We start from the raw sequence: 12,116 nt of genomic DNA on the forward strand, positions 1-12,116 counted from the left end.
CTTTTACACTTTTTTAAGTCACTATGTTTAGGTTGTTTGTATGCAGAAATGTATAAAATCCATGTCAAAGCTTGAAACTTACTTGTCAAATGAACCAAAGTGGCTCTTTGGTAGAACTAAATTTGAAAGAAAATCAATGTACACTGAAGGGAATTTTATTCCTTCTCACTCAAACTGCATCCATGAATACTCATATATATTACTTATAATGAAACTACCAAGATCACATATGTGTATAAAAACGTTTTGTAAATTATAAGATACTATAAACTATAAGGTGTGATGATCGATTTTGAGAATAGAGAGGCAAATGATCACTAGCTTCTGCATCATGGTGGACTGTATAGCAAGGGTACTTTCCAAAGTAACTTATTAGCCTTATCAAAACATGAGAAAATAAATCTGCCAAGAAAAACATAAACTTCATTTTTACTCACATTTTCATGCTTTATATATTTTCCACTGATTTCCCATTTTTTTAATGTAGAGTCAAGAATTTTTTTATTTTTTTTATTTTTTAGTTTTTTTTAGAGTCCAGAATTAATTAAAGCAATAATTGCTTATATCAGCTACATAGACATACATGTTAAATCATATTAATTTTGCTTAATTTAGTCTAGCTAATGTTGGATGAGTATGCAACTTTTCTATTAACATTGTTTTAGCCTTACATGATTTTTTTAAGATAGATAGATGATGATAGATAGATAAATTTAGTTGTTCTTTGGTTACCATCATTTTCATAAAACTAATATACTCCTTAAGTTATTATTACCTGCTTGGATTCCCAGGCATAAGCTTTTATGCAACATAATTATGCTGCCCTGAGTTGTTACCTAAAGGCCTTAAACATCATTTATCTGAAGAAATGCATATTATATAAATATTTCCAATATTACAAAACAAACATTTTTCTATGCAATCTTTGCTATACAGATTCTGTTATGCACATTAATATGTTCTAATGTCTCTGTTCTATAAAAGTCAGGAATGGTGAGTATGGTATCATGCTATCCTACTCTGCCATGCTTAGCTGACGCCCTTATTTACAGGATGTCAGGTGGTTCACCACCAGTGGCATTCCCAAAAGTAGCTTCAAGGGAGGTCAGGAAAAAATTACCTTTATTTGGGAGGCCATAAGTTCAGTTTTAAAATGTCATTATTATAAGAGACGTGGAAAGTGGATCTTGAGTAGACTGAACATGTACCCCAGTTTGCTGGGTAAGTGCAGGTAAAAATACACCTGCTCTTCTAGAATCCCTTCAGATTTAAGCCCCTTCACTGTCAGATGACTTCCAAGTTGGAAAATAAATTATATGGTTTCCCTAATATTAGAGGAAAAGTAGCAATCTCCCCTGCAGACGGTATTATATTTAAAAATGCTCTCCTTACTACCAGTATCAATACATCTTAGACTTAGAACTACTTACCATGGTAAGCAGTTTCAATTGCCAATTGTCTTTCTTCATTACCTATATTTATATTTCCCTTGTTTCTCAGATATAAAGTCAACTTTTTCTTTATCTATTATTATAATTCTAATTTGATCCTACTTTATTTGTTCCACATGACAATCAGATCATTTATACTGATGGAAATATTCTTTCCATTGATAATAAACTAATTATGGATAGTTGCAGGATAAAAACTCTCATTACCATGTCTCTTATTAACATCACAGAAATGCATTCACTCAGATTTTACCATGGCAAATGAGGATTTGGTATGCAACGCTTTAGAAATCAACAGAATGCCATGATGAATGGTTGCACGAGTCACTCTGTATTCATATTAAACACAACCTATCTTTTAAAAAGGCCAAGAATTTTATTAGTGTGTAAGGAAGATTTTTATGGGGCAGCCCTGGTGGCTCAGCGGTTTAGCGCTGCCTTCAGCCCGGGGTGTGATCCTGGAGACCCAGGGTTGAGTCCCACGTCGGGCTCCCTGCTTGGAGCCTACTTCTCCCTCTGCCTCTGTCTCTGCCTCTCTTTCTCAAATAAATAAATAAATAAATAAATAAATAAATAAATAAATAAATAAATAATAAAATCTAAAAAAAAGATTTTTATGTGTAGGTTTCATTACAAAAAGAATTTCTCAACTGTTTTTAAATATATATTACTTAAGTTACCAACACAGTGATTCACATGATTATTTTCCTTCTTGTTCCTTCCAAAATATTTATACTATAAAGTGAACTACAATTTTTCATACACCTCTGTCATATAAAGTTGATCATGTACTATGACTTTCAGTCATTTACTAGCAAACAACTGGCTCACCAAAATATCATGCGTCATGAGATTTCTGATTCACTGTGCATAAGTTTGCTATTTCATATATGTTTTCCTAACTGGGACTTAGGAAACAAAAAATCGTTTTTGTCAGTCTAGATTTTTGAAGACTTTCATTCAAAAGCATCTTCCCCAGGACCAACAATGAATGCTACTGATAGATACTGCTTTGTACAGAGAGGACAATATCACTACTATACATGTTCCCTCTACAGAGCACTCAACTGAGAATGAGGCTCACAGCTAGATAATTGCTTATTATATAAAGTATCTTTTAAATTAGAAAGGATCATACATAAGAAAGCATTACTGAAGCAATACTGAATCTTGGCGGATTTATTTTGGGGAGTGACTTTGTCTGTCTGCTTTTTTTGATTCAGTATGTCAAGTTTAGGTGTTTAGAAATCCTATATCCTAAATCTGAGCTGGAAATCCCAGAGTATTTTTGTCCGATTGCATTTCCATTCAATACAGGGATCTAGAGTTGTGCTCCAATGCCCACACGAATGCAAATACCTAAAACAATTTTGTTTCCCTAGGAAAGTCCTGTGAACCCAGAATTAATTGTATTGAGAGTCCTGTAGTCTCCCCTGCAAACTGTTTCTTCTTTTGTGCCTACAAAACATATGAAGCTGAGAAAAATGAGCATAGAGAAAATGCAAAATTCATTGTTATGTAGATCCAGTTAGGCACCTAGCAATATAACTTGCATAAATAATTAACAAGACTCAGAGGTGTTATGTTATGTGACTAATATAACACACTGGAGTGCCATCCATTGCAGACTTAGGGACAGCTATGTAACAGAGTAATCAGTTATGTCCTCAGTCCAGGGAATAATCAAGAAATTATTTGGGCAGCCCGGTGGCTCAGAGAGCTAGCACCGCCTTCAGCCTGAGGCATGACCCTGGAGACCCGCGATCGAGTCCCACATCAGACTCCCTGCATAGAGCCTGCTTCTCCCTCTGCCTGTGTCTCTGCCTCTCTCTCTGTGTCTCTCATGAATAAATAAATAAAATCTTTTTAAAAAAATAAAAATAATAAATAAATGTTCTAAGAATATATCCATATATAATCCATATATAATACATATTAATAAGTATATAATCAATCAATCAACCAATCAATCATTGGGTAACAATAAAAACGAATCAACCATTTAGAGAGTGAAAAAATAAGCCACATACTGGAAGAAAATATTTGCAAAGCATGGCTGATAAAGGACTAGTACCCAAAATATACAAAGAACTCTTAAAACGCAATGTCCTACGTCACAAGGGAATTGCAAATTCAAGCAACAATATATCACAACTCATCTCTTAGAATGGCCCAAACACACCACAGGTTATACCAAGTGCTGGTAAGTATACGGAGCAACAGGAATTCTCATTCATTGCTCGTGGGAATACAAAGTGGTACAGCCGCCTGCTGCCAACGTTTGGCAGGTTCTTACAAAGTGAGCAGCAATCTTAATCATTTGATCCAGCAGTTGCGCTCCTTGGTATTTGCTGATATAAACTGAAATCTTATGTCCACACAAAACCCTACCCACAAATATTTATAGCAGCTCTAGTCATGATTGCCCCAAACTGGAAGCAGCAAAATGCCTCTCGGTAGGTGGGTGGGTGCCCCGTGGTGGTACAGCCACACTCCAGAGCTCGCTAGCCCGAAAAGGAAATGAGTATTAAACCACAAAAAGGCATGGAGCAAAGTTAAATGCATATTTCCAAGAAAAGGAAGCTTGTCTAAAAAGACTATGTAGCCTAAGATTCTAATTATATGACATTTTTTTATTTTTATTTTTTTGACATTTTTTTAAAAAGACAAAACTGTAGAGAGATTAGAATGTTTGGTGGTCATTGGAAGAGAGGAATGACAGATGGAACACAGACGGTTTTTAGGGCAGTGAGACTGTTCTGTGTGATACCATAAAGGTCGAATATATGACGCTAGGCGTCTGGCAGACCCGCTGAGCTGTCCGATACAATTGTCAGCCTCAATGTCAACTACAGACCTTAGCACTAACCTATCAGTATTGATTCATCAATTGTAACAAACGCGCCACACTAATGCATGAGGTTAGTACTAATGGAAACGGTTTGTGAGGTGTGGTAGGGACCTCTGTGCTATCTTTTAATTTTTAGTGTAAAACTAAACTCTCCTAAAAAGTAGTGTGTGGGTTAATTAAAAAACAGTCAAACAATGATCATTTACAATATTCATGTTTTTAATGCTGAATTAATGCCTTTCACTGAGAAGCAGATCATCGCCAAGACGGTTCGTGGCATTATTTATAATTCTGATTGAATATATGGAACAGTGAATATTGACTGAAATGGTGAATGCATAGGTATACTGCAAAATCGCAAAAATTAAGTTGGTGTTGCATGTATTTGGGACAGGGAGGACTTCCCAACCATGCTTTGTTCTGTCCACGTCCTTGAGTAATACAATATGTTTATCATAATTTGTCATTTCTAAAAGCATAGCAGGAAAAGTTAACACAATGGATTTTTTTTTTTAAATCACAATTTAATGCAATCATGACAGGATGAAAAGAACGGAACTGCCCACTATGAAATTAATAGGGGTACATACAGAATGTCACATCTCTGGCAAAAATATAGGGAAGATATAATCTGCTAGTAGTTCACACTGAAAAGCAAACAATAAGAGATTCTTAGCTGAACGCAGGTGCAATACAGTCTGTCCCTAACAAGGGGTTGTATTTAATCTGCCTTAATTTTTTTTAATTTCTATTTTTCTTTTTTTTTGTTTTTGTTTTGTTTTGTTTTGTTTTGTTTCAAAAACAAAGAGAGGAAATAAGCCAACTGTGAACTCCACTCTAGCTGGTTAGACTGCATCTGGAGTATCCTGCTCAGCTTTTGCTGCCTCATTTTAAGAGAGCCATTGACAAGTTAAAGCATCTTCAGAAGAGGTAAGGTCTTGAAATTTGTAATATGAGAGCTGAAAAAATGAGAATGTTCAAGCCAAAAAGGCATAAATAACCAATAATAGTTACCTTTAAATACTTGACATCTCCCTGTGGAAATAACATTTTTTTTTTTTTTAGCTTTACAGGAAAACTAGGAGCAACAGGTGAAAATTACAGGGAAACCCATTTTATTTCATTGAATTTCACTTAGGAGAACATAAGTTGTTCACACAGAACTTGACTATATAAACATGACACAAAGACATTTATTGATGTATTTTATTTTCAACATAATTAGAATCCATCTATTCTTATGAAACATCTGTAAAATAGAATGATAGAAATCTTGAGGGAAAAATATACAGGTTTTGCCACTAATTGTCTATTATGAAATTATAGATGGATTATGTCAATGGCTCTCCACATGAAAGGCTCAGAAGTGCGTAATTTCTCCTTGTAATATTTAAAAAGGACTCCTTTCATCACTCAATTATATGTGCATATTGTCTCAAGTGAAACATGCAAAGATGTAGGAAGAAAACTTTCATCATCTCCACTCACCCATCCCCTTTCCCACGATTGTTGATTTTTTTCAAGTCTTTTGTATGTTCTTCCAAACTTCTCTACATTCATATGAACATATTAAATACATGCACATGTAGAGGCCATTCTTTTCTTTTGCTAAAATATGGATCACAAATAGGACACTTAAACTTTGAAAAAAATCCTCTTCCCCAACCTACTGACCATTCCTCAGATCAGAAGCCTTATTCAACCTTTCTTCTGTCTCATTGTTCGAGTTTTTTTCGTTTTATACTGAAATCATGCTGCCTGCAACCAATCATCTTTGTACGTGTGTGTATTTCATTACCATCGCCTTTATTTTTCCATGATATTATGCAGAAACATTTTTTAAAATGGAAATGCTGGGCTAAAGAGTATATTGTTCTGGTAGTTTAATAGATGTTACAAATTACTTATCAAAAAAGTCGTAGCAGATCATGAACAACAACGAAAGAGAGTCCCATTTTCCCCGGGGTGTCATAGCATTGGGTATTACCAGGTGTGGCAAAGTTGAAGACAAAAATATTAATTATTGCTTTAACTTGCATTCCTGTGAGGTTGAAAATATTCCTAGAGATCTTGTCATTGTTTTATTTCTTCTATGAAGTGCCTACTGTAATAGGGTTATCTAGGATATGCGCTGATGATACATTAACCCAGAAACCTCGATGGCTTAATGCAGGAGAATTTTCTCTCTCACTCATGTTACACACCCGAAGTGGATTAACAGCAAACCTACATCCACAGTCACATAGGGACTCAGACTGAAAAAGGCTCTTTGGCGATGTATCCGAGCCACCTGTCGTATTTGCCCCCAAAGAGTCTCCAACAATTCCAAGGGCCGTAGAGGAGACATATCAACGCCTGCAACAGTATCTGTGACCTCTTACGCTAACTGCTAACTAGTCTCATGGTACCAACCTACTACTAAGTCTGGGAAACCCAAATGAGCTATATTTGCTGAATATTTGATGGCCACTAACCATGTCTGCAACAACTGCCTGTTTTCTAGCTTAATATTTGTCTTTTCCTAAATGAATTTATCAGAAATATTTGTAGGAGATATTAATTTTGCATAATTTGCATTATAAAGATACATTTGTTTAGCCTTTATTATTATTATTGTCAGCTACTTTGTGGCACCTTTTGCCATACAATAAAAACGTAGATTTAAATATATCCCTTTTATATTTTTCAGACCTTTTGTATTTCCTGAATACCTTCTGTGTTCAGTAAGACCTATAGCAGGTCATTTTTCTATTGCTTTTGTAGAATATCTATTCATTTTCTTCACATTTGAATATTTACTTCATTGACATTGATTTTTTTTAATAAATTAATTTTTATTGGTGTTCAATTTACCAACATACAGAATAACACCCAGTGCTCATCCCGTCAAGTGTCCCCCTCAGTGCCCGTCACCCAATCACCCCCACCCCCCACCCTCCTCCCCCTCCACCACCCCTAGTTCATTTCCCAGAGTTAGGAGTCTTTATGTTCTGTCTCCCTTTCTGATATTTCTCACACATTTCTTCTCCCTTCCCTTATATTCCCTTTCACTATTATTCATATTCCCCAAATGAATGAGAACATACACTGTTTGTCCTTCCCCGATTGACTTACTTCACTCAGCATAATACCCTCCAGTTCCATCCACGTTGAAGCAAATGGTGGGTATTTGTCATTTCTAACGGCTGAGGAATATTCCATTGTATACATAAACCACATCTTCTTTATCCATTCATCTTTCGATGGACACCGAGGCTCCTTCCACAGTTTGGCTATTGTGGACATGGCTGCTAGAAACATCGGGGTGCAGGTGTCCCGGCGTTTCATTGCATCTGAATCTTTGGGGTAAATCCCCAGCAGTGCAATTACTGGGTCATAGGGCAGATCTATTTTTAACTCTTTGAGGAACCTCCACACAGTTTTCCAGAGTGGCTGCACCAGTTCACATTCCCACCAACAGTGTAAGAGGGTTCCCTTTTCTCCGCATCCTCTCCAACATTTGTGCTTTCCTGCCTTGTTAATTTTCCCCATTCTCACTGGTGTGAGGTGGTATCTCATTGTGGTTTTGATTTGTATTTCCCTGATGGCAAGTGATGCAGAGCATTTTCTCATGTGCGTGTTGGCCATGTCTATGTCTTCCTCTGTGAGATTTCTCTTCATGTCTTTTGCCCATTTCACGATTGGATTGTTTGTTTCTTTGCTGTTGAGTTTAATAAGTTCTTTATAGATTTTGGAAACTAGCCCTTTATCTGATATGTTATTTGCAAATATCTTCTCCCATTCTGTAGGTTGTCTTTGAGTTTTGTGGACTGTATCCTTTGCTGTGCAAAAGCTTCTTATCTTGATAAAGTCCCAATAGTTCATTTTTGCTTTTGTTTCTTTTGCTTTCGTGGATGTATCTTGCAAGAAGTTACTGTGGCCGAGTTCAAAATGGTGTTGCCTGTGTTCTCCTCTAGGATTTTGATGGAATCTTGTCTCCCATTTAGATCTTTCATCCATTTTGAGTTTATCTTTGTGTATGGTGCAAGAGAGTGGTCTAGTTTCATTCTTCTGCATGTGGATGTCCAATTTTCCCAGCACCATTTATTGAAGAGACTGTCTTTCTTCCAGTGGATGGTCTTTCCTCCTTTATCGAATATTAGTTGACCATAAAGTTCAGGGTCCACTTCTGGGTTCTCTCCCCCTCGGAGGCCTTTTGTGTCTTTATTTCTTTTTCCCCGTCTTCCTGCCTTGATAGAAGCGCGAACTCTTCTCATTGCAGCTTTGCAGCTGGTCTCTCTTTAAATCTCAGGCCGAATTCGTAGATTTTCAGGATGATTTGAAGGTTATCTAGGTAATTTGTTGGGGACAGGTGATTTGGGGACCCTACTGTTCCGCCCTCTTGCCCCTCCTCCTGACATTGATTTTTAAATAATGAAGTAAGAATATGGCTTTTCTTCGGTCAGATGATTAATCAATGCACAGCAACATTTGCTAAATAAACAATTTCCCACTGAATTAAAATATTTTTTTCATAACACTGCATTGATTCCTTTCCTGGCTTTTTGTATTTTCTACTACTTACTGTGCACCTCAGTGAGACAATACACTTCCTTTTGCACACGATGTTTCATACTCACTTTGTTTACCTCGTAAAGCAAGCACAGAATCTCTGTCAAATCTTCTTCACAATTTTACTAGATGTAGTTCTTCTGAACTATAAAATCCCATTTAAAATCTAAGGTAGAATCAAATTGTTATGGAATTGCTTAAAATTATTCACTAATTTTGCAATCACTTCTACGTAGCTACATGGTTTCTCCATCTTGTGCAGGGCTTGTTTAATGCCCATCAATAAGACACTGCAAAAACTACATAGATATTCCATTTTTGCCATTAAATTTTATTTATTGTTATTCTATAATTTACTATTTATTTGATTAGTATTTACTGCCATAACAGGGTATTTTTACATCCATTTTCTCAAATCACCATTTCTCAATGGTGATTATGAATAGAGATAAATGCTACACTGATTTTTGTATGTGTATATTAACCTAAACAATCAACAAATCTCCTTGTTGATGTACTTGCAGTTTCTTCAGTTTTCTAGGCATTTCACTCCAGTTATCTATATCTAAGAGTAAGTTTCTCTATTTTAATGCATATGCAAATTGGTTTTTTTATTGTCTTGTTGCATTATATAGGACAGCACTGTCCAACAGAACTTTCTGTGATAATAGATATGTTTTAAATCTTCACTAACTAATGGGGTAGGCTCTAGGCCCACATGGCTAGTGCAGCTGTGGAATTGCCTCCTAAACTCCATTTAACTGTAAACCATTTAAATTAAATGTTCACATATGAACAATGGCTACTGCGTTGGACAGTGCAGATCTAAAGTGCCAAAACGAATATTGAAAAATATCATGATAATGGACATCCCTGCCTTTTTAATTATTTTTAATTATATCAGCATTTCGCTATTTTATGTGTTGTTTGGTTTTTTCGTGTATTTGTGTGTGTATAAATATTAATTGTTTTTAAGCAGTTTCTGTCCATCCCTCTTTCCTTATTAACGTTTGGATATGTAATTCAAATTGGATACAGAAGTTAAGTAAATATTTTTTGGCATTTGGTTTTTCTCCTTTAATGTGTATATGTAAAAACTATGAGTATGTGTAATTGCTTAAGATTCGTGCCCTACTTGTGAACAAGACTTATATTTCTGTCTAAATCCTTCTGTTTCTGATGTTATTCTTTTCACACTATGGGAAATTATACTTCTAATCAATGTATTTAGAAAAATAATAGTGCTGGGGCAGCCAGGTGGCTCAGTTGGTTAAGCGTCTGCTTCAGCTCAGGTCATGACCCCAGGGTCCCGGGATGGAGTGCATCGGGCTCCCTGTTCAGCGGGGAGCCTGCTTCTCCCTCTGCTCCCTGCTGGTAATCTCTGCCGTTATCTCTGTCTCTCTCTCAAAAATAATTAATTAATTTTAAAAATCTAAAAAAAATAATAGTGCTAAGTGAATTATTCTAGAGCTTCTTAATGTGTTATAATATTGAAGTTATGACAAATGTGTAAAACGACAAGAAACATTCCATTTTTCTATGCTATACAGCATTTCATATTACATAAAATTTTAAGGTTTTTGTCGTAAAGCTTTAATGTTTAAACAGAGCTGTTAGTAAACCATAAGAAACTTGTTTTTGCATGTGTGATTAAAAAAGACAAATACATTATGAACTGGGAAGAATAGTATTTTTTAGTGATTGAAAATTTTATTTCATTCATGAAGTTTTTACTAAATTTAAATAATGGGGCACCTGGGTGGTGCAAACATTTGACTCTTGGTTTGGGCTCAGGTTGTGATCTCAGGGTCCTGGGATCCAGCCCAGTGTCAGGCTCTGCACTGAGCCCAGAGTCGGCTTCAAGTTCTCTCTCGCTCTCTCTCTGCCCCTCCTGCTCAAGCTCTCTCTCTCTTTCTATAAAATAAATAGATCTTAAAAAAATAAATTTAAATATCTTTAAAACTAAAATATATTCCTCTTCTTGACTTTTGATTATTAAGAAATTAAAGAACAGATCAAGAAAATAAAACATTACGCCAGAGTTACCACGTAGTAGTTAAATTCTTTTGCAAATTTTGCAGTTGTATTAAAGTGAATTGCATTAAAACTCATTTATTATTGGGCACCTGTTTCCGTAAAACTTATTTTATAAGACTGTAACAATGTAACAAAGGATGACAGATCAAACTCAAGTAAATATAAAAATATTGTAAAAATATTTTTTCTTCTATAAAAATCTGGAGAAACTTGTAATCATTTGGAATATTTTTGCGTAATCAGCAACTGCTTCATATTGACCCTAAATTTCAGAAAGAAAGTTGAATGTGACGCCTATGCCAACATGAAACAATTAAAATGGGCTTTTACTTGAAATGTTTCATTTCTAACCAGCGTCTTACCCGAGATAAGCAGGGAAGCTCCAATTGTAGGTAAAATAAAAATTAGAAAGTCCATGAGCTGAAAGCTCCTTTCCTTGTCCCCCCTAGATTAAGTCTGAAGAGCCCAGTCCTCCCTTCCCAGTCCTCCTGGCTGCGAGAGCTGGGGTCCAGTGCGGCCTCCTCGCAGATCCTTCTGTCCCTCCCCGCCGGCTGTCCCCCCTTTGCAACCCAGGAGGGCTCACCGAGGAAAGATTTAAGACAAAACCAAAAAGCCCGGCACCAGGAGCCAACGGCTTGTTGTTTGAACATCGAATGTCTCCAACATTGTGTTATTTATTTATTTATTTATTTATTTATTTATTTATTTATATTTATGATAGTCACACACACAGAGAGAGAGAGAGAGGCAGAGACACAGGCAGAGGGAGAATCAGGCTCCATGCACCGGGAGCCCGACGTGGGACTCGATCCCGGGTCTCCAGGATCGCGCCCTGGGCCAAAGGCAGGCGCCAAACCGCTGCGCCACCCAGGGATCCCAACATTGTGTAATTTAGCTTCACGGTCACTGAAAAACATAATTTCGTCCTGTTTTTCGCTATGAGCCTTAACTGCTCTAGAAACATTAAGTTTATTCCTGCAAAAAATTTTTTTTGTCATATAGAGAAGGAGATGTTCAAAAAATAGTCCACTCGGGGCGCCTCTGGAATGATGATTTTAGATCATGAAACCTTATAGTGTACTCGCACCATGGCAGGTGTTGAATAGACACTTGTGAAGTCACTGCACCAAGCGTGTACCTAGGGAGTGGGCTGGTGGCAGTTTGCTTTGTGAAGGATCACAGCCGTACCCAACCGGCCCTGTCCTCCGTGACGCTAATGTGGCCAG

At 36.5% G+C, this 12,116-nt stretch overlaps 1 protein-coding gene across 1 annotated transcript in view; it reads left to right on the plus strand.

Moving 5' to 3' along the window:
• Positions 1-5,129: 5,129 nt before the first annotated feature.
• TFPI (tissue factor pathway inhibitor) overlaps positions 5,130-12,116 on the plus strand; it is a 78,510-nt gene continuing 71,523 nt past the window's right edge. The window contains exon 1 of the mRNA XM_055308547.1: positions 5,130-5,232. The gene's annotated coding sequence lies outside the window, so the exon portion shown is untranslated. The remainder of the gene's footprint in view (positions 5,233-12,116) is intronic.

This window comes from Nyctereutes procyonoides, unplaced genomic scaffold (assembly GCF_905146905.1).
Source record: "Nyctereutes procyonoides isolate TBG_1078 unplaced genomic scaffold, NYPRO_anot_genome, whole genome shotgun sequence".
In the NCBI taxonomy this organism is placed as follows: Eukaryota; Metazoa; Chordata; class Mammalia; order Carnivora; family Canidae; genus Nyctereutes; species Nyctereutes procyonoides.